Source organism: Dromiciops gliroides, chromosome 1, assembly GCF_019393635.1.
Source record: "Dromiciops gliroides isolate mDroGli1 chromosome 1, mDroGli1.pri, whole genome shotgun sequence".
NCBI classification, from domain to species: Eukaryota; Metazoa; Chordata; class Mammalia; order Microbiotheria; family Microbiotheriidae; genus Dromiciops; species Dromiciops gliroides.
Genome location: NC_057861.1, coordinates 569,207,106 through 569,232,780, shown reverse-complemented (window position 1 = coordinate 569,232,780; position 25,675 = coordinate 569,207,106).

Genomic DNA, 25,675 nt, shown 5'->3' with positions numbered 1-25,675 from the left:
TCCTGGAGTTGTCAGGCAACAAACACCATATCAACTGTTTTTTGGCCCTTTCTGAAGCCACATTGGCTTCATCTTCCAAGTGAAGGATTAGTCTATTGAGGAAAATTCCAGCAAGAATTTTGCCAGCAATGACTAAGAGTGAGACCCCGCCCCTATCCCTATGATTGTCATAGGACACTCTATTTCCTTTACCATTGTGGAGATGGACAATAGAGGTATCCTTGAACTCCTGGGGGATAACCTCCTATTGCCATATAACCTGGAAAATTTCAGTCAGCTTTTGTATGAGCATTGAAACCCCCAACTTTAAATCTCAGCTGGAATAAAATTAGCACCAAGTGCTTTGCCACAGGAAAGGAGCTTAGTGGCATTGAAAAACCTCATCTTCAGTTGGAAATTTGGCTAGAGTCATTGACTTCAACCTGAACTAAACAGTAGCTTCAGCATTGATTGATTATGGTTTGTTGAGACCACTATGAAAGTGCTCAGCCCATCTTTCCAGAATCATGTCCTTATCACTAATCAATGTGGCTCCATTAGCATTGATTAGATAAAATTCACCATATGTCTTTGGTCCATGAATAGCCTTCATGGCATCATAAAAGCTCTTTGGATTGTTACTATTTGTGTAAAACAGAATTTCATATGCCTTCTTACTGAGCCAAGAACCCTACATCTCTCAAAGTTTCACTTGTATTTTATTTATCATTGAGTTAAATGTTGCCTTCTTAGAGACAAATGAACTATCCTGCTGGTAAACTTCTTGATTTTCAATGAGTAGTTTCTGAATTCTCCATCATTTTCATCAAACCAGTTTTGATGTTTGTGACTATTTTGACCCAGATGAGTAAATGAAGTGCTGTACACCAAATCTGAAAGCTTCCCACTCTTTTTCTGCTCCATTGTTGCCAACTGTGTGTGGCTCAACTTTCCCTCTAAGTTAGCCACAAACTGTTCCTGCTCAAGAGAAGCACTCTAATCTGTTGACATTAAGTCTTCTAGTAGTCATTTTGCCTTGGGGCTGCTGCTTCTGTTGAATATAAATATTCAGCTTGGAGAGGATAAGTTTATGAAGAATCCAATAATCTGAACCACACATTTCCTTTAACACTGTCATATCCTTTCTGTCTGTTCTCCTTACAATGACATAGTATATTAAATATCAATGTTTGCCACAAGGATGCATCCACTAAATTTTATTGCATTTAGATAAATGGAAGACAGTGTTGGTGGTAAGAAGGTCATGATTTGCACAAGTCTTCAGTAGTTAAATGACTATTGTTATTTCCAACTCCACTTCTCTCAAGGACTCCTTGCCATGTCTGGTAGTCTGTGCCTACTCTAGCATTAAAATCACTCAGAATTATGAGTTTTGGGCACATTAATGAAGAGGGTCTCTTCACAGCTTCACCAGCTTCACATTTTTCCCCTTCACACTGGCCACTCTAGAAAAACTTGTATTCAATTCCAACTTCAATGAGCTGGACTTCATTTGCCAGCCTTGTTTCACTCAGGGATTCTATTTGAATTTAATACTTGCTGTGTTCTTTTGCAACAAGACAAGTTTATCTTTCTTTCAGGTCGACTGGATTTTGTGTTGTCCATAACTGCATGTAAATTCCATGTACTGATGGTGAGTAGAATCATCTTTGCAGAAGTTTTTGTACATTTTTTGTATGTTTCAACCTCAGGGTGGGATTCTCTACCTACCATGGTAAACAGGCCAGGTTTGGGTAAGGAGACTATTCTTTTTTTTTTTTTTTACATTTTTCTGAACAGAATTTTATTTTCCAAAATATATGTAAAAACAAAATTTTAACATCAATTTTTAAAAAACTTTGTGTTCCAATTTCTCTTCCCCCCTCTATTCCCACCCCCCCAACCACAAGAACTCAAGCAATTCAAAATAAGTTATACATGAGTAGTCATGGAAAAATTCCCATATTAGCTAGTTGTGAGAGAAAACATTCAAAAAAACCAAAACTTCAGATTAAGGAATTGTCAAAGAGGAAAAGAAAAAAAAATATTAAACGTGTTTCCATCTATTTTTAGATACTATCAGTTCTTTCTCCAAAGATGGGCTGCAAGCTTCATAAGTCCTTCAGGGTTATATTGGATCATTGCCTTGCTTAAAATAACCACATGCTTCCCAGCAGATCATCCCCTACTATTGCTGTTATTTTGTATACAGTACATTTCACTCTGCTTCAGTTCATGTAGGTCTTTCCAGGTTTTTCTGATAGTATCCTGTTCATCATAACCTACCTAAGCTTGACAGAGAATTTTCTTCATAAAAGCCCAGCAAAGTAGGTACCAGATAGTTTGCCATTATGATCAATCATCATAACTATTTCCCTCCATCCTACTCCCTTCCCATGACATTTACTCTCTCTTCTTTTTACCTATTCCTCCTCAGAAGTGTTTTACTTCTGACTATCCTCTCCCTCATGCTGCACTCCCCTTTTTCATCCTTCCTTCCTTATCCTCTTCCCCTCCTACTTTCCTGCAGGGTTAAATAGATTGCTCCTCCCAATTGGGTATGAAAGCTATCCCCTCCATGAGCCCACTCCAATGAGATCAGGGTCTCTGAGCCAATTCTTTGTTCTAAATTGTTCTTCCTCCCTCCCTCCTCAACCCTCCCTATGAGATGAAGCGATTCAATATGTCATACTGGTGCAGTCATGCAGAACATCTTCATCTTCCTTGAAAGTGTTTTGCTTTTTACTGCTCTCTCTCCCAATCTGCCCTTTCCTCCTTCCCCTCTTTCTCCTCCCCTTTTCTCCCTCCCCCCCTTCCCTCAGGGCAAAAATATATTACTATACCTACTAGAGTATGTATGTTAGTCCTTCTTTGAGCCAATTCTGATGATATTAAGGTTCACTCACTCCCCAACTACTCCCCGCTCTTCAACTCTCCTCCATAAGCTTTTTTCTTGTTTCCTTCATGTGAACTACCTATCCCCAGACCATCTCTCCCCTTCTCCCTCCCCCAGTTTATTCCTCCTACACATCAACTCTATTTTAATGATGTCATCATGGATTAGTTAGGTGGCATAGTGGACAAAGCACCAGCCCTGGACCCAGGAGGTCCCAAGCCCAAATCCAGCCCCAGACATAAGACACCTCACCCTGTCTGCCCCACAAAAAAACAAAACATAAATGTTTTACAGATATTATCCCTTCATATTCAGTTCAGACCTGTGTCTTCTATGAGTTTCTTACTGAGATAGTTCTTATGATTTTGAAATCTTCCCATGTAGGAATGTATACGGTTTGATCTTTTAATATCCCTCATGAAGTCTTTTTCCTGTTGGCCTTTTTATGCTTCTCCAGGGTCTTGTATTTGAAAGTCAAATTTTCTATTCAGTTCAGGTCTTTTCATCACAAATGCTTGAAAGACCTCTTTCTCATTAAAATCCCATTTTTGGGGGGCGGAGCCAAGATGGTGGAGAAGAGGCTGTGACTCCCACAAGCTCCAGATAAACATGTCCATTCACGCCCAAATAATGCGGTAAAAATCAAAACCCAGAACAGCCTAATGCACATAAGAACAGAGTGAGACTATTTCTCCACAAAAGAGGGCAATTCTTATCACCTACTGATCAGGCTGAACAGCTCAGCACGCGGTCTGGACTCAGCCAGGGACACTGCTTCCAGCGCATTTCAGAGTCTTCAGCACCAGCAGCTTCTGAGGCTCCAATCACGGACTGGTGAGGGGATTCAGCAGTAGTCCGGGGTGAAGTGGAGGCAGTATGTACTGGAGTTGGGGCAAAGTGCCCTGGGTCTAAACCAGTGGGCTGAATTGAGTGGTGGTGGCCCAGTGCGGGGAGGGGTAAAAGCACGCCTCGCTTCCGACCATAGAGAATCAGAGTTCAATCAGACTTCTGTTTCCGGGTCAAAGAGAAAGCGGCTGTGATTACTCACAAGCCAGGCAGGCTGAGAAGAAGCCCAATCACCCCCTGGGCCATGCTGTAGCATGAACAGTGTGTCCTGGAAGTAGTGCTACACTTTAAGAAGGGGTAAAAAGCCAAGAAATAGTAAGCCAGGATGAGTAGGCAGAGAAAGCAGAAGACTATCAAAAACTTCTTTGGGGGACAGGTAGACCACAATACATCCTCAGAAGAAGATGATTATAATAGGGTCAAAGCTCCAACACCCAAAGCTTCCAAGAAAAATATGAACTGGTCTCAGGCCATGGAAGCTCTCAAAAGGGACTTTGAAGAGAAAGTAGGAGAGATAGAACGAAAGTGTAGAGAAAGAGAGGAAGGAATGGAAAGAGAAATGAGAGCAATGCAGGAGAGTCATGAGAAAAAAGTCAACAGTTTGAAAAGCCAAATGGAAAAGGAGATTAAAAAACTGTCTGCTGAAAATAATTGCCTAAGAATTAGGATTGAACAAATGGAAGCTAGTGACCTTATGAGAAACCAAGACACAGTAAAGCAAATCCAATTGAATGAAAAAATAGAGGGCAATGTGAAATATCTCCTTGGAAAAACAGCTGACCTAGAAAATAAATCTAGGAGAGATAATTTGAAAATCATTGGACTACCTGAAAACCATGACCAAAGCAAGAGCTTAGACACCATCCTCTAAGAGATTGTGAGGGAAAATTGCCCTGATATTCTAGAAGCAGAAGCTAAAATAGAAATTAAAAGAATCCACCAATCACCTCCTGAAAGAGATCCCAAAAGGAAAACCTCCAGGAATATTATATCCAAATTCCAGAACACCCAGGTCAAGGAGAAAATATTGCAAGCAGCTAGAAAAAAGGAATTTAAATACTGTGGAGCTCCAATAAGGATAAAGCAAGATCTAGCAGCTTCTACATTAAAGGACCGGAGGGGATGGAATATGATATTCCAGAGGGCAAAGGAACTGGGACTACAGTCAAAAATCACGTACCCAGCAAAACTAAGCATCATCTTTCAGAGGCAAACATGGAATTTCAAGGAGAATGAAGACTTTCAGGCATTTGTTATGAAAAGACCTGAACTGAATAGAAAATTTGACTTTCAAATACAAGACTCTAGAGAAGCATAAAAAGGCCAACAGGAAAAAGATTTCATGAGGGATATTAAAAGATCAAACTATTTATATTCCTACATGGGAAGATAATACTTCAAACTCATAAGAACTATCTCAGTAAGGATTTAACAGAGGACACAGGTCTGAACTGAATACGAAGGGATGTTATGTTTTGTTCTTTGTGGGGTGTCTTATGTCTGCGGCCGGATTTGGGCTTGGGGCCACCTGGGTCCAGGGCTGGTGCATTGTCCACTGTGCCACCTAACTAACCCATAATGACATCCTTAAAATAGGGTTGAGGTGTAGGAGAAATAGACTGGGGGAGGGGGAAGGGGAGAGATGGTCTGGGGAGAGGTTGTTCACATGAAGGAAACAAGAAAAAAGCTTATGGAGGAGAGGGGAAGAGGGGGAAGGAATTGGGGAGTGAGTGAACCTTAATATCATCAGAATTGACTCAAAGAAGGACTAACATACATACTCAAGTGGGTATAGTAATATATTTTTGCCCTGAGGGAGGGGAGGGAGGGAAGGGCAGATTGGGGGAGAGAGCAGTAAAAAGCAAAATACTTTCGAGTAAGATAAAGATATTCTGCATAACGGCACAGGTATGACATATTGAATTGCTTGAATTCATAGGGAGGGTTGAGGAGAGAGGGAGGAAGAAAATTTGGAACATAAAATTAGCTCAAAGACCTTAAACTCATCAGAGTTGGCTCATGGAGGGAATAACATTCACACCCAGTTGGGAGGAGTAATCTATTTAACCCTACAGGAAAGTATGAGGGGAAGAGGATAAGGAAGGGTGAAAAAAAAGGGAGTGCAGAGTAGGGGAGGGGACAGTCAGAAGTAAAACACTTTTGAGGAGGAATAGTTTAAAAGAAGATAGAAAATAGAGTAAATATCATGGGAAGGGAATAGGATGGAGGGAAATAGTTATGATGATTGAATATAATGGCAAAACATATGGTACCTACTTTGCTGGGCTAATATGAAGAAAATTCTTTGTCAAGTTTAAGGTACTTTATTTAGGTTATGATGAACAGGATATTATCAGAAAAACCTGGAAAGACCTACATGAACTGAAGCAGAATGAAATGTACTGTATACAAAATAACAGCAATAGTGTAAGATGATCTGCTGGGAAGCATGTGGTTATTTTCAGCAAGGCATTGGTCCAATATAACCCTGAAGGACTTATGAAAATGGCAACCCATCTACAGAGAAAGAAGTGATAGTATCTGAAAATAGATGGAAACACATTTTTTTTCTTTTCTTTTCTTTTTTTTTGGTGAGGCAATTGGGGTTAGGTGGCTTGCCCAGGGTCACACGGCTGGTGGGTGTTGGGTGTCTGAGGCCGGATTTGGGCTTGGGTGCTCCTGGTTCCAGGGCCAGTGCTCTGTCTACTGTGCCACCTAGCTGCCCCTTGAAACACATTTTAAAAAATTTTTATTTTCTCTTTGACAATTCCTCAGTCTGAAGTTTTGGGAGTTTCTTGACTGTTTTCTCTCACAACCCAGTTAATGTGGGAATGTTTTCCATGACTACTCATGTATAACTTATTTTGAAATGCTTGAGTTCTAGTGGGTGGAGGGTGGGAATGGAGGAGGAAGAGAAGTTGGAACACAATTTTTTTTTAATTGATGTTAAAATTTGTTTTTACATATATTTTGGAAAATAAAATTCTATTCAATAAAAAAAATCCCATTTTTGCCTTTGAAAGATTATACTCAATTTTGCTGGGTATGTGATTTTTGGCTGTAGTCCCAGTTCCTTTGCCCTCTGGAATATCACATTCCATGCTTTCAGTCCTTTAATGTAGAAGCTGCTAGATCTTGCTTTATCCTTATTGGAACTCCACAGTATTTGAATTCCTTTTTTCTAGCTGCTTGCAGTATTTTCTCCTTTACCTGGGTGTTCTGGAATTTGGCTATAATATTCCTGGAGGTTTTCCTTTTGGGATCTCTTTCAGGAGGTGATCAGTGGATTCTATTTTAGCTTCTGCTTCTAGAATATCAGGGCAATTTTCCCTCACAATCTCTTGGAGGTGTCTAAGCTTTTATTTTGGTCGTGGTTTTCAGGTAGTCCAATGATTTTCATATTCTCTCTCCTAGATTTATTTTCCAGGTCAGCTGTTTATCCAAGGAGGTATTTCACATTGCCCTCTATGTTTTCATTCAATTGGATTTGCTTTACTGTGTCTTGGTTTCTCATAAGGTCACTAGCTTCCATTTGTTCAATCCTAATTCTTAGGCAGTTATTTTCATCGGACAATTTTTTAATCTTTCTAATCTCCTTTTCCATTTGGCTTTTCAAACTGTTGACTTTTTTCTCATGACTCTCCTGCATCGCTCTCATTTCCCTTTCCATTCTTTCCTCCTTTTCTCTACGTCTTCTTTCTATTTCTCCTACTTTCTCTTCAAAGTCCCTTTTGAGAGCTTCCATGGCCTGAGACCGGTTTATATTTTTCTTGGAGCTTTGGATGTTGGAGCTTTGACCTGTTATTATCTTCTTCTTCTGAGGTTGTATTGTGGTCTACCTTACCCCCCAAAGAAGTTTTTGATGGTCTTCTGCTTTCTCTGCCTACTCATCCTGGCTTACTATTTCTTGGCTTTTAACTCCTTCTTAAAGTGTGGCAATGCTTCCATGACACACTGTTCAAGCTACAGTGTGGCCCAGGGGATGATTGGGCTTTTTCTCAGTCTGCCTCGTCTCACTTTCATTTGATTTTAAACTCTCCACTGGGGGGTGGTTAGGAGTGGGGCTGCTTCTTGGCTCTACTCCTGTTCCCAGCTTCAGAGGGTCCCGGGTGTTTTGGTTTGGGGGGGGTGGGTTTAAATCTCACCTGGCTTGTTCTCAGGTCTGGAGATAACCCCAGGCCTACTTACCAAGCAACCAACCAGCAAAGCTTTCTGTGGTGTGGTTCTCAGCTTCTGATGAGCCTGCCTGCTCTCCTCCCCTACCTGGGCCTTCAGTCGCTCAGGATTTCTTCCTGGTTGCCCACTGGGGTGAGACTGTCGAATCTTTCCCCCCAGTCCACTGGTACCCCTGGACTTACCTCCCCGGGCCAGCCTTTCAGCCCGACTGCACGATTGGTTCTAGAAGATGCCGGCAAATTCCTCTGGTGGGCATCTGGTGTGTCGGCCTGATTGTGAGGTTAGGCTTTATTCATGGCTCAGCAAGGCCCCCCGAAATATATCTATAGCTGTAGAAAACTCTTATCCCTAATCTCTGTGTGTTTCTCTGCCCCAAGGGCTCCTTTACTGCTATTTTTGGGGTGATTGCATCAGGAGCCCTATGTGTTTAATGTCTTTCCTCCGCCATCTTGGCTCCGCCCTCCAGGAGACAATTCTTAAGGCAACTTTTCTAGCCCCTTCCTCACACTAGGAAGTGAGCAGTGTTGTCTTTAAAAGGCTGCTCAGATGTTCAGACACCCAGAGGCTGTTGAATCCCACTGCTGCTTCCAGGGAGAAGATGACTCTATGGCCTGGACCACCTGTGAGCATTATTGTGACAACAGCTCTTAGTGTATCTGCACCTGCTGCTTCCTCACTTACTCATAGCCAGAGGACTTTAAGATAGGTAAAATGGTGTGATTCATGCATAAATCAAACTTAAGTGAGCCAGAGTTGCATGAAGTCATCAGCCTCACTCTTTTCCAGAGTTGTCACAGTCCAGTGGCAGAACAGGGTCAAAATGACTGGATAATGTTGGTGTCTTTGATGTCTAACTACATTCTAAGCTCTCCATAGCCCCTACTTCAGCTGCCTTCATGGTCATTGGAATAAATGGCTTTCATCTATCCATTCCACCAGGAGAAGTCTTCATATGCTTGGGATAGCCACCCCCCCCAACTCACTGAAGGGTTTGGGCACTCTTGGTTACCTTCAGCCTGGTTTAGCCCATTTGCCAAAACCATTTACCAGGCTATGGCCACTGTGTATGCTACACCTTCTTGGAGCCACAGGTGAGAGTTTTCTGTATTTATTGAGATATTCTTATAATTTTGGGGGTAGAGCAGGTAGAAACCAAAGGTAAAGCCCTGAAAAGTGCTCAGCAGCCCTCACACCAGAAGGACTAGTCTTCCTTGAATAACATTCCTAGTACAATATTGAATAATAATGCTTCACCCATGATCTTATTGCAAAGTGAGAGCAAAATGACCCCTACTCAATAATTTTCCAGAACTCAGCAGCAAAGTGTCAAAAGCTCTTTTATTTCTTTCTCATGAGAAAGGGCACCCTGAGCTGTGATTCAATGTTGTAGCAAGTGAGTGAAAAGAATAGGAGCATACAAGCTCCTTTTTCCCTATTCCCTAATGCATGTTAAGTCCCTCCTTTGTTCACCATTGGCCAGAGAGTTACAGTCTGATTCCAAAAGCTAGCTAATCAAAGGGCGAATTTAGAAAACTTATTTGCATAATGTAACGATTGGAATAACGCCACCTGCTGGATACTTACTGTAGAGGAGTTCTGCCCATGAAGGGAAGGTCTTTGAGGGCAAGACCAGGAGTCAGGAAGTGACGCGGGCTAGTGGGAGGAGGAAGGAAGAGACTGGCGCTCAGTCTCGGGCTCTTTCCTCTGGACTCTGGCGGAGAAGGGAGCTAGAAATGTGCTCTCCCTTTAATAGATAGGAATCTAGGCCTTTTTCTCTCTCTTTACCAAATTCTTATTCTCCTTAATAAACGCTTAAAAGTCTAACTCTTGGGGGCAGCTAGATGGCACAGTGGATAGAGCACCGGCCCTGGATTCAGGAGGACCTGAGTTCAAATCTGGCCTTAGACACTTAACATTTACTAGCTGTGTGACCCTGGGCAAGTCACTTAACCCCAATTGCCTCACCAAAAAATAAAAAAAAAAAAAGTCTAACTCTTGCTAAAGCTTATAATTTATTGGCGACCACTCATTAGATATTTTAGACAGACTAGCTAGAATTTTAGCCCTTAACAGATGGCTGACCACGAAGAGGAAAGCTAACCCTCAGTCTTCTGATCTTCCGGTTGGGTAAGAAATTTCCCCTACCCTTTAAACTGCTAAGTACTGGCGCACTGGCTGTGTTTTCCCTTTAAATTTTTTCGAATGGACCTTTTAAACTCCCTAATTACCCTATTTTTGATTTTAGTCTGTTTAACCAGCCAAATGGGAGATAAGATCATGTTAATGCTTTGTTTTTGTGGATTTTCTATTTTTCTTTTTATTTTTGTTAAAAGAGCCAGCAACTTACTCACACAAGGAAATATCTCTCCCTCTCCCAACCATGCTTTTTCAGAGAAACCTGAAGAGATTCCTGCAGCTTTTCCCAGTTCTAACACTAATTGTTGCTTTAATTTTGCATGCCTGGAGGCAATGACCCACCCTCTTGAAGCTTTTAATCCCCTAGCACTTGGAGGCAAAGTGGGGGAAGAGGAATCCAGGCCTGAGTTCAAAATCAAGTCTGATTCAAATTGCGCTGGTCCCTCCCCTCTTCTCCAGACCCCACCCTCTACTCCTCCCATGGCCAAGCCCATTGCTTCCCCTGCCTGGGAAGTCCAGAGAACTGATGCGCATGCTCAACTTTCTCTAACTACATTTGCAGCTTCAGGCTCAGCCCTTTCCCAGCCTGGCTGTGCTTCTGAGGCAACCTTAGAAAACCCTTTAAATTCCAGATATGCTTGTTTTGTTCATAATTTTGCTAACCTGCTTTTGTCTTTAATTAGTAATCTTATAAAGCATTTGTATGGTGAAAAGACTGACAGACAATATAGAGGGGTTAAAGAAGAAAAACTTAAGCCGAATAAGAATGACAATCATCAACATAGTTCAAGACTCCGCTTCTTTTGCCATGGAAGGGTATATATTTTACAGAAATGTAGAAGTAAGCAGCAAGGTATTGATATGAGTATTGGGGATTTTAGATACCGGAATCAAAAGTGTTCTGAATTCATTCAGAGTATTAATGTCAGTTCAGAGGTTACATAGGATTTCTATGCTATTACATATACATTTTGGAATTAATGGTATAGGTTTATTTTCATGGAGATTTTAATGCTTTTGAGATTGTGTCTTATACTTAGTTTCTAAAACAAGGAGAATATTTGTAAAAGCTTTTTATAGTCATGTGATCAAGTTTATATTTTATAATACTCTTATTAATATTAAGTTCATATTCATTTAGATTTCCCTAGTTTGAATTTCATTGTCTTTTATTATTCCACGTGTATTTTCTTCTATTCATTCATCTATCTAATTTTGAAAGATGGTTTTAATTTCATAATACAATGTTAATTCTAGGAGTATTGTGCTCCCATATTCTGAGTTGTTTGTTTTTGTTTTTCTCAACTGATTATTTGATCAAACTCTTTAAAGTATTTCCCTGGCAAATTGGTTGCCATGGCAAGTGTAAATTGATTCTAGAAGTATTATTTTTGACAAGCATATTCCAAAAAAAAAAAAAAAAAAAAAGAGGGGAACATTTGTAAGAGTTTTCTTTTCTCAAAAAAAAAAAGTTTTCATTGAGATTGTGTTGTGCTTTAACTTGTATTTAAATATGTTCTGATTTTTCACAAAAGTAATTGTATACTAAGTAAAAAAAAGGGTATTATTTGAAATTGTTGCATAATTATATATTATATTTTGAGTCAAGATGTATTCACATTTTTTGCAATCATTTATTATCCTCAATTTTAAATCCATATGAGACTTGGATTATGGGAACTTATCATTTAAGACATTAATTGCCTTTATTCTGAGTTATCAGATGCCAGTTGGCCAAGATGCCATCCAATCACAAGAGGAATACATGTAAGAGCAGACACTGAACTGTCACATGAGGGGAGACATGCATGAAGTCAAGGTATGGCCGAGGGAACGGCTTTTGACAAATGTTGAGGTTGGATTCTCTTGGTTTAATATTTTATTCTCTTTTTCCCCACAATATTGTACAGATGGCTGGAAGTATTCATCCCACCCATCTCACTTCTACACCTGGCTTCTATGCTCCCTCCTATATGCCTGATGCCATAGACATCTCAATCCCATGCATCTGATTAAGTCTGACTCAGTTTCTTCCAATATGTTCGGTGGCATGGACATATATTCCATCCACCTATTTTAAGCCTGGCATACTGTATGGGCAGTACATATTGCTCAAGTGTGGGAATGCTCATATCCCATCATTTCTCTGTTCTTTTATGGTAACCCCCATAATTATCTCAGGTGTCATGATAAATAACAGTGTTGAATTTGGCCTTGACACCTGTTACCAATTATATTAGATTTTCTAATTTCTCATAATGGCATGAGGATAATTAGGCAGATGATGCAAAAGGTGATGAAACAAAGATAAAAATTATTTTTAAAAAATTAATATTGCAGCAATTGTCTTCTCAATTACCCTCCAAAAGGGGGGACTATAGTAATATATAATTTTAAAGGATGTTTCAATTTTTGTTTTATTATATGTTTCATGTGTAACAACCAAGATTCTGAATTCCCTTAGACATGTTTTTGAGAACTTTCATTGTTTGATTTGATTATTGACAAAGCTATTTTAAAGCTGTGTTAAGCTCAATTTTGTAGGAAATTTTCCTGGCTGATTACCAGCATCCACACATCAACCCCTGAAAAGACTTCCATTCCACGACTACACCTAGAGGACATCTGAGAAAAGACTTTCAGAGACTTTAAATGAACAGTTTTGATTTGTTGTTTTTGTTGTTTTTTTCTCTTTCTGTTATAAAATACACCATCTGTAACATGTATTCTCTGCAGAGGCCCTCCCTTTGCAAGACTAATGTCAAAGCGTCGGTTCATGAGGACAAAAAAAATCGCCCCTCTGGACAAAACTTTCCTCTCTTCCTTTTCTATATTGTTGTTCACATATTATTAGTTAGCAATAGTTATTATATTGTTTTTACTGTTCCGTCAAGGAAACATTTTGTTTCTTGAGGAACAACAGGGGGGACTGTAACGATTGGAATAACGCCACCTGCTGGATACTTACTGTAGAGGAGTTCTGCCCATGAAGGGAAGGTCTTTGAGGGCAAGACCAGGAGTCAGGAAGTGACGCGGGCTAGTGGGAGGAGGAAGGAAGAGACTGGCGCTCAGTCTCGGGCTCTTTCCTCTGGACTCTGGCGGAGAAGGGAGCTAGAAATGTGCTCTCCCTTTAATAGATAGGAATCTAGGCCTTTTTCTCTCTCTTTACCAAATTCTTATTCTCCTTAATAAATGCTTAAAAGTCTAATTCTTGCTAAAGCTTATAATTTATTGGCGACCACTCATTAGATATTTTAGACAGTCTAGCTAGAATTTTAACCCTTAACATAATTATTCAACTTCTTAACATCCAATCAATTTAGAGTATTTCTCAATCCATTGGTTTTGCATATCCTCCTCCTATCTAAGTCCTCAGATAGCCTCATGTCACCATGTCCTGACATTATTTCAGGAAAATTACTTAAGCTCGAGTCTCAAAACTTAAATCTTGTGCTTTTCAAGTCCTTTTCCTTTTTGAGAGGAGTCCAGAGCCTATTGTCACAGAAAGCGTTCTTGTTTATCCCCATTACAGATAATGCTTGCTATTGGTTTCAAAAGATATATATATATGTATGTGTATATGTATGTATATATACATATATATGTATATATATATACACACGTGTGTGTGTGTGTGTGTGTGTGTGTGTGTGTGTGTGTATTGGGTCAGCTAGGTGGCACAGTGGATAAAGCACCGGCCCTGGATTCAGGAAGACCTGAGTTCAAATCTGGCCTCAGACACTTGACACTTACTAGCTGTGTGAACCTGGGCAAGTCACTTAATCCCAATTGCCTCACCCCCCCCCCCAAAAAAAGATACATATCATTTTAAGAAAAGCCCCATTTATTCCTATGCTTCCTAGTGTTTTTAATGAGTGTTGAAAAATGACTAATATGCCAATGTTTTACATAATTGAAATTTGTTGTTTTTGTTATTGATGTGGTCAATTATGCCTATAGTTATCCTAATAATGAACCAGCCCTGAATTCCTGTTATACATCCCACCTGGTCATAGTGTATAATCATTGTGATATATTGCTAAAATCTCTTTCTTGGTATTTTATGTAAAAAATTTTCATGTAAATATTCATTAGGGAAATCAGTCTGTTGTTTTCTTTCTTTGGTTTTTTTTTTCCTCCCTAATTTAGGTACCAAAACCATATTTGTGTCATAGAAGAAATTTGGTAAGATCCATTCTATATCTTTAAAAATAATTTATATAGTATTGCAATTTATTGTTCATTAAATGTTTGGTAGAATTCACTTGAAAATCTATCTGGTCCTAAAGCTTTTTGTTTTTCCCCTTAGAAACCTCATGTATGACTTGTTTAATTTCCTTTTCTAAAATGGGAATATTTAAGTAGTCTATTTCCATTTCTGTTAATCAAAATAATTTATATTTTTGTAAATGTGCCTTCATTTCATTTATATCATTAGTTTTATTGGCATATCATTGGAAAAATATCTCCTCATAATTGTTTTAGTTTGATCTTCATTGGTTGTACATGCATCCTTTTCATTTTTGATACTGGTAATTTGCATTTTTTCTTTCTTTTTAAAATCAAATTAACCTATGGTGTCTCTTTTTATTGGGTTTTTTATAACATCAGTTCTTAGTTTTATTTATTTTTTAACTTTAAATTTTATTAGGTTCTCCTTTGATTTTCAATATTTCTATTTTGGTGTTTAATTGAGATTTTTAAATTCATCATTTTTTTAGATTTTTTTTAGTTTTATGGCTAATTCATCAACCTGTTCTTTCTTTTATTGATGTAAGCATTTAGAGATAGAAGATTTTCCCTTGCATCCTACAAATTCAGGTATGTTGTCTTATTATCATTATCCTTAGTGAAATTTTTTTATTATTTCTATTGTTATTTGACCCACTTATTACTTAGGATTAGTTTATGTAGTTTCCAATTAATTTTTAATCTATGTTTGAAAGGCTCTTTATTGAACATAATTTTTATTGTATAACAATCTTCAAAGGCTTCATTTAATATGTCTGCTGTCTTGCATTATGCCTTGCATTTGTTTGAGAAGTTTTTATGCCCTAATAAATGGTCAATTTTTGTGTCATGTACAGCTGAGGAAAAGAGATACTACTTTCTGTTCCTGTTCAGTATTCTCTAGAGGTCTATCATCTCTAACTTTTCTAAAATTCTATTGGTCTCCTTAATTTCTTTGCTATTTCTTTTCCTTTTTCTTTTTAAAAAAAATTATTTATTTATTTATTTATTTATTTATTTATTTTGTCCAGGACCAGTGCTTTATCCACTGAACCATCTGGCTGCCCCTCCTATTTCTTTTATGGTCAGATTTATCTAGGTCTGAGGGGGTATACTAGTGTCATTTTACTGTCTATTTCCCCCTGTAACTCATCTAACTTTCACTTCAAGAATTTGGATGCATATTTGGAGCATATTTGTTAAGTACTGATATTAATTCCTTTTCTAGGGTACCACTTAGCAAAATGTGATTTCTCTGCTTATCCCTTTCAACAGTCTACTTTTTGCCTTTGCTTTAAGATTATGATTGCTACCCTTACCTTTTTTGCTTCTGTTAAAGCATAATAGACTCTACTCCAACCCCTTATTTTAACTATATGTATGCTTTTTTTTTTTCTATTTCAAGTGTGTTTCTTGTAAAGAACAAATTGTTAGATTCTGGTTTCTAAACCATTCTGCTATCCACTGCCATTTTATGAGTGAGTTCATCCCATTCACATTCACATTTATGCTTACTATGTATTTCACTCCATCTTTTTTTTTTTTTCTGTTTACTCTCCTCTTTTTTACACCATCTCTTCCTCAAAAGTTGGGTTTGCTTCTTACCATTGCCTCCTTTAAATACTCTCCCTCTTATCACCTTTGCTTTCTCTTAGCCTCTTCCCTCTTACTTTCCTACTGAGAAGATGAATTTTTAAAACCCAGCTCTGTGTGTGTGTATTCTTCCCTCCTTGAACCATTTCAGATAAGTGAGTTCAAACATTGCTCACTTCCTTTTCTCCCCCATTTTCTTATTCATTGTATAAACTTTTCCTTTTTCATGTCTTTTGTGTGAGATAATTTTCCTCATTCTTTTTCTTCCTTCTCCTTTCTCTCAATCCATCCCTCTTTCTCACCCTTCCATTCTTCTTTTGAGATCATTCCAACATGCAAGATTAATACTCATGCTCTCTAATTAGACTCCTTCTATTGCTAATGATGATAAAATTCTTATGGACTACATGGATCATCTTTCCATAGAGGAATGTAAACAGTTTAATCTTTTTAAGTCCTTTATGATTTTTCACTCATGTTTTTCTTGAGTTTTGTTTTGTCAAATTTTCTATTTAGCTGTAGTCTTTTCATCAGAAATACTTGAAAGTCCTCTATCTCATTAAACGTCCATTCCCCACCCTGTTCCCAAGTATAATGTAGGATTATACTCTTTTGCTGGATAGGTTATTCTAGTCTGTAATCCTAGCTCCTTTGACTTTAGGAATATCATAGTCTAAGCCCTCTGCTCCTTTAGAGTAGTAGCTCCTAAATCTTGTGTGATCATGACTGTATGGGATAGGTGCACTTGAGTCAGTTCAGATTTTGAAGGGGGTCAAGTGGTTAGGATCAGACAGTATCTTATTTCGCTTGAGGGGCAAAGAGAGTTAAAATCTGTCATTGAGAAGCTGTTGCAAGATGGGCTCCTGGAACCCTCACATTCTCCAAAAAATACCCCAATACTTCCAGTTAGGAAGTCAGATGGAACATACAGACTTGTTCAAGATTTAAGGGAAATTAGTAAAATTGTGCTCCCCTCACATCCAGTGGTACCTGACCCATATACACTCCTTGGCAAAATGCCACATGAAGCTAGTTGGTACAGTGTGAATGATTTAAAGGATGCCTTTTAGGCTTGTCCATTGGCTGTCAATAGTAGATTTTACTTTGCATTTGAATGGAAGGACCCAGACACTGGCTGAAAACAACAGGTCAGGTGGACAGTGTTACCCCAGAAGTACACAGAGTCTCCCAACCTATTTGGACAAATATTGGAACAGATTTTAGAAGAATATCATCCTCCAAAGGGGGTAGAGCTATTGCAATATGTTGATGACTTATTACTAAGTGGGAATAAAAGGGCTCTAGTAGTGGAAGGCTCAATCAAATTATTTAATTATCTGGGAAAGCAGGGATTATGAGTTTCCAAAACAAAACTGCAGTTCACAGAAAAAGAAGTGAGATATTTAGGGCATCTAATCAGTGAAGGAAAGCGAAGGTTAGATCCAGCATGGATCTCTGCTATTTCACGTATGAGCCGACCTTATACTAAAAGGGATGTCAGAAAATTCTTGGGACTGGTAGGATATTGTAGACTATGGATAGACTCTTATGCAGTAATGACTCTCCCTTTGTATAAGATGTTGTTGGAAGATGCCCCTGACCCATTAATCTGGAATTCTATAGAAGAAGAATATATATATATTACAATCAACAGAGATTTGTAAATTATTTATAAATTTATAAATTATTTATAAATTATACTAGAGATGCTGTGAAAGGTATGTCACAATAATTGGATGCCACCAGCCATATGGCTTGGGAAAACAGAATGGCATGCTCCTGGCAGAGAAAGGAGGGGTCTGTGTGATGTTAGGAGGAAACTGCTGTACATTTATACCTAACAATACAGCCCTGGATGGTTCTATTACCCAAGCACTAAAAGGACTTACCACCCTATCTGAGGAATTGGTTCAAAATTCAGGGGTGGACACAAATAGTTGGACAAGTTGGTTAGACACTTTGTTTTCTGGTTGCTGGTCTAGGGTGATCTCTATGGTGATAGGAATCTTTGGAGTTCTGCTTATACTTCCCTGTTTAGTCCCTTGCTTTATAGGTTTAATACAGTGCACAGTCCAACAGCTGTAACTGACTGTAACAGGAGAAAAGGCCCTGATCCTGAATCTTCAGAAAGGAGAGCCTGAATTTGGACCAGCAGACTGAGACCCTATACAATCATTGGGTGAAGCAATTAAGCTAGTGACTCAAGTCCAGTGGATGCTCTTTAAGCAAAAGAAAATGGGGCATTATATGGTATAGGTGGACTTGAGTCAGTTCAGATTTTGAGGATGGGATCTGGAAAGTACCCAGCCCCCAGTCCCTGTTATAGTCAGATTAGTTTGTTCATATTTAATTCCATTACTAATAACAGAAATCATGTATCTTGCTTTACTGAACCTGATGTACCCTGATACCACCCCTTCCCCACCTTGCCTACATTCCAAAACCCCAGTCCTTGTTTTGGGGTTGCTACAACACACTTCCCCCTGCCTCATTATATGATACACCCAGATCTTACCTCTCCCTCTTTGCATTCCTAAATCCCAACTTCCCCCTGGTACCAGATCCTGGTACCCTTCTCTACCTCGCCCCTCCTTACATGGGTGGAGCAGTTTCACCCTTTCCCCCCTCCCCTTCTCCCCCTTGCTTTTGGAACATGTATCCATATCCTGATCACAAGCTGAACACACATCCTGGGTGAGAGAGGATTGGATATTAGATTGTGAGCTCACCCAGTACATGAAGGGAACCCTCCCAAAAAAAACTTCCATAAAAACCCAATTCATGAGCACATTAGTGAACGCCTCATCTCTTGCATAGGGTCACCTGTTCTCATGAGAATGAAATAAATCTGTCTCTGCTTGACTTGGTAATCTCCTCGAGTTATTTGTGTAAACTGAGGCAGTTTGTTCCAAACATTGACCATGTATGATCAATGGTATTTGATTTCTCTCTCTCTGTCTGTCTGTCGTGTGTTCTCCTTGACCTGGAAGTTCTAGATTTTGGCTGTAATATTCCTGTGAGATTTCATTTTTTAAAATTTCTTTCATAAAGTATCAGTGGATTCTTTCTATGTTTATTTTGCCCTATGGTTCTAACATAGCAAAAAAGCCTTTTCTTTTTAATTTCTTGAAATATTATGTCTAGGTTTTTTTTTTCCCTAATCATGGCTTTCAGTTAATCCAATAATTTTAAAAATATCTTTCCTTGATCTATTTTCCAGGTCAATTGTTTTTCCTATGAGATATTTCACATTTTCTTTTATTTTTTCAGTCTTTTGGTTTCATTTTATTGTTTCTTTATGTCTCATGGAATCATTTCCACTTGACAATTTCTAATTTTTAAGGAGCTATTTTCTTCAATATTTTTTGTACTTCTTTTACCAAGTTGTTAATTCTTCTACACAATTTTTTAAATTTTACCACTCTTATGAGTTTTAGAATCTTTTTTTAACCTTTTTATTTTTTCTAGGAATTCATTTTGGGCTTGTGTCCAATCAGCTTTTTCCTTCAGGCATTGCTAGTAATTTTTTTGGTAATAGTCTTCTCTGTTTATGTCTTGAAGTTCCCTATCATCATAGTAGCTTCCTATTGTATGGGATAGGTGGACTTGAGTCAGTTCAGATTCTGAGGATGGGGTCTGGAAAGTACCCAGCCCCCAGCCCCTGTTATAGTCAGTGCAATTTGTTCCTGTTTAGTTTCATTGCTTATATTAGAAATTATGTATTTTGCTTTGCTGAACCTGATGTACCCTGGTACCCCTTCCTCCTCCCCCCTCCCCCCACCTTGCATACATTCCAAACTCCCAGGTCTTGCTATGGGTTAGTTATGCCGTTGCTATGACCAGGAAGGAGAAGATGTCCCTTGCTAGCTCGAACTCCACCCAGATCTTACCTCTCCCTTTTGCATTCCTAAATTCTAACTCCCCTGGTACCAGCTCCTGATACCATCACTCCCTTCTTCCCCCTTGCCCCTCCTTACCCGTGTGGAGTGGTCTGGAGTGGTTTCATCCTTCCCTCCCATAGTTTCACCCTGTTCCCCCTTCCCTTGGTTTGACCTTTCCCCCCTCCCCTTTCCTCCTTGTTCTTGGAACATGCATCATACCCTGATCACGACCTGAACATACACTCTGGGTGAGACAGGATTGGATGTTAGATTGTGAGCTCACCCTGTGCATGAAGAGACCCCCCCTCAAAATCCCTATAAAAACCCAAAGCATGAGCCCCTTATTGCGGATCTCATATCTGGCATGAGGTCTCCTGTTCTCATGAGAATGTAATAAATATGCCTCTGCTTGACTTGGTGGTCTCCTCAAGTTATTTGGGTAAACTGAGGCAATTTTGTCCCAAACACTATGGTCAGGTTCTTTTTTATTATTGTAGTTTACTCATTTTTTCAAGCCTTCTTTTTGACATAAGTTAGAGTTGGGATTTGCTCATGTTTGGGGTTAGAGGGATTTCAGACTTGAGGTTCTGTTTTATATGTTTTGCTGCTTTCATATTTCATTGAGGGCTTGTAAGTTGTTGGTACTCTCAATGTGGTGTGATTCAGAGGGAGATCTGTCCATTGCCCTCTTGATCTAAGGTCTATTCTTTATACAAGTAGGACCCTGCTCCTTCATGACTATAACCATTTCTTTCCACCCTAAAACTGCAACCTAGAACTGGATAATGGACAACAAAGATGCCAATTTTCACTAATACTATATCCAGTGTCACTATATGGGTCCCCTATTATCTCTTTCTGACCACATGTTCAGGCCTTTACTATCCTTGAGAGTTTGGCTGTTTCTGGTACCATTGCATCTTTTGCCACCATACTTCCACCAGGTTACTTTCCTAGCCAGCCCCTACTCTGGTGTCTGCAGACCTCTCTTTTTATCTTTCTAAGCTGTTCTGGGTTGGAAAAATGGCTTACTATGACGTTTTTGTTGGTTTTACTGTCAGAATCCATTTTGGTGTGTTTTTTAAGTTGTTGTAGAGGGGAAATATTGAGAGAGCTCAGCAAAAATGTTAGTTTCACTCTGTCATCTTGACTCTTCCCCAGTGATGTCTAAATGGGCAAATCCAATCAGATTTTCTAATTCTTCTTTACCTCTCTGCAACTGTTGACAATGATAACTACAAAGTTTACTGAGAACTGATTCCCCACCCAGCCCCCCCTTCCCAGGCAAATGAATTGCCTGGGGCTAAGAAATCTTTGTCATTTCCAGACTCTTGATGGACTTATGGACCTCCCCCACCTCCCCCCAAGCAACTTATCTGCCTTGATTAAAGACCTTATTTCTCCCATATTAATTGTTTAATTTACAGGTTAACAACACTTAATCACCCTCTTTCTCTTGATACCCTCTGTTGGTTTTCAGTACAGTCTTTTCTTGGCTCTCCTCTTACTTATTTAGCATCTCCTCTCAGTCTCCTTTTGCTGAATCATCATTCAAGCCATGGCCCTTGATGATGAGTGTCCCTCTCATGGTTTTGTCCTCCATCCTTTTTTCTTTTCCCTCTATACTATTTGACTTAATGATCTCATCAGCTCCCATGGATTTAATTACAATCTCTATGCTGATGGCTCTTAAATCTGCTTATGTAGCTCTAACCTTTCTCCTAACCCCAACCCCCATCTTGCACTTCCAACTACCTATTGGACATTTCAAACTGGATGTCCTATAAAAACTTTAAACTAGTTATGCCCCAAAATGAACTTGTCTTTCCTTCTAAACTCTCCCATCTTCCTAATTTCCCCATTACCACTAATCTCCTTGTCACCCAGGCTTAAACCCAAGGGTCATTCTCAAGTCCTCACTCCTTCTTCTATCTAATCTATTGTCAAGGCCTATTGATTTTACCTTGACTATATCTCTCATATATGCCCCCTACTTTTCCTGACACCGTTACCACCTTATCTCACATAGTCAATCTCCCTTCCCTAAATCTCTTCCCACTTCAATCTATCAACTATCAAACTGATATTTCTGAAGCAGAGGTGTGACCATGTCAGACCCCTGTTCAATAAACTCAATGATTCTCTTTCAGAATCGAGTATAAAATCATCTTCCTTTCAAAGTCTTTCATAACTTGTCCCCTCTCTACCTTTTCAGGATCCTTAAATCTTATTCACTTTAGTATAAAATGTGATCCAGTCAAACTGACCTCCTTGCTGTTCCTCTTACAAAACAATCTATCTTGTGACTTGATGTCTTTCCACTCTCTGCTTCCCATTCCAGGAATGCTCTCCCTCCTCATTTCTGCCTTCTAGATTCCCTAGCTTCCTTTAAGTCCTAGTTAAAAGCTTACCTTGGACAAGAAGATTTTAACTGATTTCCCTTGATGCTAGTGCCTTCCCTCTGTTGATTATCTCCAATTTATCCAATATGTATCTTATTTGCATGTACTTATTTATATGTTGTCTCCCCCATTAGATTGTGAGTTCCTTGAGGGAAGGGATAATCTTTTGCCTTTTTTTGTATCCCCAGGGCTTAATATAGTGCTTCGCATATAGAAGGCACTTAATAAATGCTTATTGATTGACTAACCAACAACTGAACAATAATTTTCCCAGTACTACAAGTGTTCAGGAAATTCAATACTAATAGAAGTCAATATTTGAGGATGGACATAAGTCACTGAAAGTAGAAATCTCACAGACTGCTCTCTTACATTCTTTGTTATCCAAACAAAAGTCAATCTTAAACCTCAAGGATTTTGCTAAAAGTCACTAATGCAAGCAGTCTGAAGATCACCTTCTTTCAAAGGACTAAAGATGATATAAACTGAGGCAATGCATTTAATGTCATGAAGATGTTACTTGTAAAGCTGCCCCAAGGTGCTCTGTAAAAAATAAACCCATAAGGCTCATTAAGAATCTTTTCTTTTCCACTCTTTTCACATTCATTTCATCTCAGGGACAGCATGCATTACATTTCATCTCCAATATATTTGCCTGCTTAATCATTTAAGTAGAGAAAATACATATTGAAAAATAGATCAAGCCTGAGAAATTTCTGTCCTTTAGCATTTTAAACTTCTTTATCTAAAGCAATTAAATAGGAGGAGTCATATATCACTATAGCATCTGGTGGGGGGTTTTTTGTTTTGTTTTGTTTTTGTTAAGGAAAATGATCAGTTAGAAGAGATGCTATGGTTATTTAATGTATGGCCATTTCCCACCACATTCACAATTCTTATATAGTTCTGCCAAGTTTTCTTTTTTTCTGCCAACCCTGATGAGTCACTGGCATCCTGTCAACTCTAGTAACCAATACCTCTGACCTGAATATCTTCAGGAAATTGGCAAGCTGGAAAAAGAAAGGAGACTTAACGTATTGTTTAGTCAGTGTGGGTACAACAGGCAGTTTCAGTAAATGAATATGGCATTCTTTCAGCATGAAGGAAGAAATTTTCATTTCTTTAGTCTTTTCTTGGCTCTTTGCCTTTTTAGTTTTCTGCCCTGGGGAATCTGTATGATGCACAGACTGTAATATAGCCAGGCTTTCAATATAATAATAACATTATCTGACATTGTAACTCCTTATTTTCCACCATACAATCAAACCACAGACCTGATAAGAAAGCCCCAGAAGATACAGAACATGGTGATGCAACCAATGTATCATTTCCAGATTCTCGAGGTTTTTTGTTGATGAAGGCAATTCAAAGATATGCCAAGAGATCTTCATGGCTGCCGGCTTTTTTAAAAATTTCTAATAGCTTTGAAGGAGTGCTTCAGTTTGTAAACTCAAATGATTATTCATGACAATAACAAGACAAAAGTTGACCAAGTACATTTGCTTTTGTTATACATTGATTTACCTCATTGCAAATATAGTTATATAGAAAGGGGGTTAAGGGTGACAGGGAGGATGAGATAATAGTAGCAACTATCATTTTGTTAATCTGACATCATTTCATCTGCAATAGCGAACTCTTGATGTAAAAACTCTTTATATTCATGTATATTGGGAGCTCATCAGTAACTTTCTGGGGCACTGAGAAGTTATGGGTTTTGTACATGTTAATACAACTTTTATGGGCCAGAAACAAGATTTGAACCAAGGTCTTCCTGGCTCCAAGGCCAATCATTTTTTCCACTATACCATTTTCCCACTATACCTTACTACCTCTCTACAGCAATTTACTCAAATGTATCTCTTCTCTCACAAATTTGAGAATTCCTTCTCTAGTTCCAATCTAGGCTTGACTAATTTTTTTTTACTCTTTAAAAATGTTTTTTAACATTTTTATTTAAATATTTGAGTTACAAATTCTATCCCTTTCTCCCTTTCCTCTTCCCTGAGATGTTGAGCAATAGATATGTTATAAATGTGCAATCATGTGGAACATTTCCATATTAGTCATTTTGTACAAGAAGGCTCAAGTAAAAGAAAAAGAATTGAAAGAGAGAAATAGCATGCTTCAGTCTGTATTTAATCAATATCTGTTCTGTCTCTGGAGGCAGATAGTATGTTTCATCATTAGTGCTTTGGGATTGTCTTGGTTTGCTTGGATTGCTGAGGATAGCTAAGTCATTCATAGTTCTTCATCAAACAGTATTGCTGTTACTACCATACAATGTTCTTCGGCTTCTATTCACTTCATTATGCATATTCATGTAAGTCTTTCCAGGTTTTTTCTGAAATCATCCTGCTTGTCATTTCTTTAAGCACAATAATATTCCATTACAATCACATACTACAACTTGTTTAGCCATTCCCCAATTGATGGGCATCCCTATGTCTGTCATTCTTGACTGACATTTACATAGGCTTTTAAGTCTACAAAGCATTTTGTATGTAACATTATCTCATTTTATCCTCACAACAACCCTGAGGAGCAAATAGTACATGCCATTTTACAGGTTAGGAATCTAGGGCTCCAAGAGGGCCCACAGTCACACAATGAGATAAGTGTCAGAGTTAAGATTTGAATACAGGTCTTCCTGGCTCCAAGTTTAGTAGTCTACCTACTACAATTTTTTTTTGTACTTCAGACTACTGCTAAAATTTAAACTTGCATATAAAGAAGCTATTTCTGGAATAATGTAGACAATATATTTATCTGTAATCTGTGAAGGGATGGGTTAAAACATGGCCAGGTAGAAGTAATGGCCTTCAATATCTGGGTTAGACTTACTACAGATGGCACTTATATACTTGGTACACTACCTGAAAATGTGTCAAGAAATATTGCTGTGGTATTACAACATTAATGACCACTTGCTCTCAACTTGAAATTTTTTTACCTGCTTATTTCAAATATGTTGAAATAAATAGGATGGGAAGCACATGAAAAATCTATTTTTTTTTAAAGAAACAAAATAAGTTTCACTAGCATATTGTTGACAATGTACATCCATTTCAGCCTGCAGTGACTTTTTGCTTTGGACTCCAATGTAGAAATCCTTTCCTGTAAAGTAAATGTAGGATCCTTTCCTGTAAAGTAAGGTGTGTCTGGGCATGTGCAGAGCAAATTATTATGAGTAAGTAGTCTGTTGGCTGTCACCAGCATAAAGAATATAACTAAGAGACCATTTCAGTCCTAGTATACTGGAAAAGAATAGTTAGATTTCTAAGTGCTACATTTTCCCAGGAAGAAATTGAACTACCTCTCTAAATCATATACCTCAACATTTTTCAGCTAAGTAGTCTTGCTTCTGAGCTTTCCTGTTCTTAAAGTAGTATGCAGCTGCCCAGGACTAAATAAATTTCTAGATGGGTAACTTCATTTATTTATAATTTACCAAATTTTTTCAAAAAATATTTGTGATCCTTTGATACTGCCCTATCTATATACTAGATTTGGTCTGTTAGGAGGCATAATTATAG